Consider the following 4,229-nt stretch of genomic DNA (forward strand, 5'->3'; position numbering starts at 1 on the left):
ATGCCTCGCCGTCATCAGCCTGGTGAAAATTCCACACGCTGGTGGCAACCAGGAGCGCCCGCTCCACACTCACCAGCTGTGAGGGCGAAACTTCCTGTGGCCCCTGGGGGCTCCCCCACCCCATGCCCAGGACCAGGAACGCAGCTACTTAGGGCCTCCTGAGGGTCAGGTCAGAGTGACTAGTGGCTGCAGAGGCTGGGGATCCCCAAGGCCCTGCCGCCTCTTTCTGGAAATGGGATGCATCACACTTGGTCTCACTGACAGTGCAAGGGGGAGGCCCTTCCTGCACCCCCCGACCCCCAAACACACTCAGGGTCCATTATGTGTGTATGCCCGCCACAGGGCCTGAAATACACGTGTGTGTGCGTGCACGCGCACACACACACGCACACACACACACACACACACAGAACACCAGCACCGGCCTTGATCATCAAAATCCAGATTATTGCGTGATGTTTGCTACGTGGCCGCGTGTGTGCGAGTGTTCTAAAGTGCTTTCACACACTCTGATTTGCTGGCTGCAGCTACCCATCCATTTCGTTCTTTCAATATCGTTTACTCTGTTTCCAAGACTCAAATTTTTCGGTTTGGCTGTTATGCGGGATTCGAGAGGAAGAAAAACTGCAGAATAACTAACTATCCGACGAGCAGACAGCGCGTGTACTCGCTCTGGGGTCCCCTCCTCTCATAGACGCCGTCTCCAAGGGCTTCTCGCTCACCAGGACTAGTGAAGGAAAACGGTGTAAAATGAGTCGCCAGGCTGGGCGCGAGGGATGGGACTTAACACAGGGCGTGGAGACCTGGGACCTCGGGGAGCAGCTGCCGTAGAGCAGGGGTTCCTGGTGGAGATGACATTGGTGATACGCTCCTTTCAGGTCAGATGACCTTATCTTGCTTATTTATCATTATTATTAAGAGAAATGCTGGCTATCAGACATGATCAGCATAAATCAAAAGCAGCTTCTTTAAGAGTAAAAGCCATAAAACTCCTCATAAGAAATTGCTGGCTTGGTGGCCGGATTTTACAGTCACTAGAGATGTTTGGGGCTGCAAAGGAGACAGCCAGTTACTTTTTATCAGAGATTGCTTTTGAATTTGGAAACTTTTAATATTTTGGTTACTTCCTTGGTAAGAATGAACTGCAACTATATTGCTACGAAGATAACCCTGAGCTCTCAGAGTGCTTCGTGGTGCACATAAGAGCAGAAACAGCCAAAGGACACCGCAGGACGCCTCTCTGGAGTCCCACGTTGGTGGACAGCGCATGGCATCCGGCTTGTTCTGTTGGCTACAACATGGGGCACTGGAAAGACTGAGCTAGAGAGCCGGAGACTGGAGGTCTTGGGCTGTGTGAACTTTAGGGAGTAACTTTCCTCTCTGGGCTTCAATTTTCTCACCTAAAAGTAAAGTGAGGAGGTTGGTCCAGAACCTCAATGGTCTCTCTCCTGCCTACGTTGTATGAGATGATTCAAATGACATAAAGAATATTGGTGGTGACCCGACTTCCTTTCCATAAGATGATCCGCAGTCAGTGAGATTTATTTTCAGTTGTTAAATATGGATCAGGCCTCTTCCTTGCTTTTAGAGCTCAGTGATGTGGAAGTTTCGGGTGTGGTGGGGGAGGGGCAGGCAGAGTTTACTTTGTAGAGAAAATTAGCACTTAGCGTCCGTGCCGCCCCACTGTGCCCTGAACCGCGCACCGCCCCGACTGCCACCGCCACGGAGAGCTGCAGGCGGTGCTTTTACTCTCCCGACCCTCTAGAGGAGAGCGCGAGGAGGCCGCCCTGAGCCTCGGCCCCCTTATTCTGTATCGAAGAATTCCGGCTCTTTTCCTGTGCCCGAGTCAGTAGATCTCTTGAGTCGGAGGAAGGTACAGTGTCTTTCTTTCTGGACGGGTCGTCAGGCCACGCTGGCCCAGCACCGAACAGGCAGAACCTGCTGGGATTGCGGGAGGAGGAGGGTGTCCGGAGAGAGGAGAAGGGAGGGCACTACCTGCTCCGAGGCCCCTTGACCACTGTGGTGAGTGGTGCTGTGAGGGCCAGCGCCTCCGGCCTCAGCCCCCCGATGCGCTCAGGCACCCCCTCCCATCCCCCGGCCCCATAGAACAACGACGGGGTGTGCGACCTCCACGTGTTCAGGGCGGCCTTACCGGGAGTGCAAGCTCTCTCTCACCTCGTCCATCCTCACCCAGATCTGACTCTGGATGGAGCCTTTGTCCATTCTGTTTAAAAGCAGAACGAGATAAAGGCCAGACTCCTTGGGCTAGCAGCTAGCTGAGGCTTCGAGCAAACTCCACCTCTGGCCTCAGACTCAGGAGGGGACCACTTAGCAATTCCGCCTGAGTTCGGTCAGGGTCCCTTCAGCTTCGCCTGCTGAAACGGTGTCAGCTCTTCCAACCACCCTTTTTCCCCGGAGGACGCAAGCCTCCTGACTGTCTCTTGCCCTCAGAAGGAGCTGCCGAGTGGGTGTGTCTTGGCAGGCGGCAGACCTTTGAGGCAGCTCCAGGACCTAGCCTTTCACAGGCCCATGCTTCCCTTCCAAGGCCAAGTCTGGAGGGGCCCAGTGGCCACCTGCCGGGAGAGGGGCCACAGCCAGGGAGCAAGCATGATAGTCGCCCAAAGCAGGGCCAGCGCCTTTCCAGACCTGGATGAAGATCAGGGCTGATGGCTTCACTCACTCATTTCATCACCAGTCAAGAGGAAAAGATGGTGCTTGCCGCAGTGGGGCCCTGCCCTGCGGGTCCTGTGGGTGCCTGCTTGTTCTAATCCCCTTGAGACCTGCCTCTGAGAGCACAGATCAGCATGTCAGCTCTCTCTGTGATGCCCAAGTTACTCCCTGTGTGTTTTTCATCTCCCCAGAGTTCTGTGGTATCTAATAATAGTACATCTTTGGGGGAATCATTTATTATCCGATATTTCTTTTCTTTTTTTTCTTTTGATAGAGAATGTGGGGAGTGGATTTTATTTTAAACAAGGAGATACGAGAGTTGGGCAAGTGACTTAAGTTCTTTATATCTTAGTTTCCTGTTCTGTGAAAATTCAATGAGATACTAGGTTTGTCTGCGACAGGAAACCCCAATAGCCATGTAAAAATGTATTTCTCATATAAAAGTTTGTGTGGGGCATTTTTACAGCAGTGGAAATGCTCTGTCTGACATGATAGCGGTGAATGCACGTCATCCTACGTTTGTCCAAACCCATAGGTTGTGCTACATCACATGAACCATGACGTAAACTACGGACTGTGGGTGGTGATAATGTGTTGATGCAGGCTCATCGGGGCGACAGATGCGCCCTCTAGTAGGGGTGTTTCTGGTGGGAAAGCTGTGCCTGGGGCGGGGGAGCAGGGAACGTATGAGAACTCTGTACTTTCCTCTCAGCTTTGCTGTGAACCCAAAACTGCTTTTAAAAATCGCCAAAAAAATAAATAAAGAAAAATTCTGTAAGGCGATCGTGTAAAAGTCTCCAGGGTACCAGGAGTCTGGGCTCCTTCTGTCTGTTCTGCTCTTGTGTGCGATCTCCGTCTCACAGACCGGCCAAGGCCCACATTCCGTCCAGGACAAAGGAGAAGGAACGAGGTGCGGACACTGCCTAGCAGCGGCACGCAGCCTTCTGCTTGGGTGGCGCTGGCGAGAGATAAGGTCGCGTGCCACACGGAGGCCAGGTTCCGTGCCGAGGGCCGTGTGCGCTGCTGCCCCTCGGGCACTTCTGCCTGGTATGAAGGGACAGCCAGCAGTCTTCGTTGCCGTGTGGGAAGCGTGTTGAACAGGGCGTGGCCCGTGATCGGTGTTTTTTTTAGTGTCGTTGTTGTCGGTGAATAAACGGCACTTTCTGGAACTCCTGTGACTACGATACCAACACCAGGACCTTTTTTCCCCAACGTGGACATCTCTTTGACCTCCTTGTCACACACATTCCTGCAGAGTATGGCTCGCAGCTGCAGACGGGTTCGGGTGCGCGTGTGTGCGCGCGTGTGTGCGTGTGTGCGTGTGCAGGTGTGCACGTGTGTGCACGTGTGTGCGCATGTGCATGTGTGCACGTGTGCGTGTGCATGCGTGTGTGCTTGTGTGCGCGCATGTGCGTGTACGTGTGCACGTGTGTGTGCGCGTGAGCATGTGTCTGTGTGTGTGTGCACGTGTGTGTGTGTGCATGTGTGTGCGCGTGTGTGTGCGCACATGTGCGTGTACGTGTGTGCGTATGTGTGTGCGTGTGCATGTGTATGTGTGC

The 4,229-nt window shown here is 53.6% G+C and overlaps 1 protein-coding gene across 1 annotated transcript in view; it reads left to right on the forward strand.

The window, feature by feature from the left end:
- Nucleotides 1-4,229, forward strand: part of LOC102887592 (kinesin-like protein KIF26B) — a 243,884-nt gene that overhangs the window by 235,445 nt on the left and 4,210 nt on the right. The gene's annotated exons all lie outside the window — the stretch shown is intronic.

The sequence above is a fragment of the Pteropus alecto genome, unplaced genomic scaffold (assembly GCF_000325575.1).
Source record: "Pteropus alecto unplaced genomic scaffold, ASM32557v1 scaffold115, whole genome shotgun sequence".
Taxonomy (NCBI): Eukaryota; Metazoa; Chordata; class Mammalia; order Chiroptera; family Pteropodidae; genus Pteropus; species Pteropus alecto.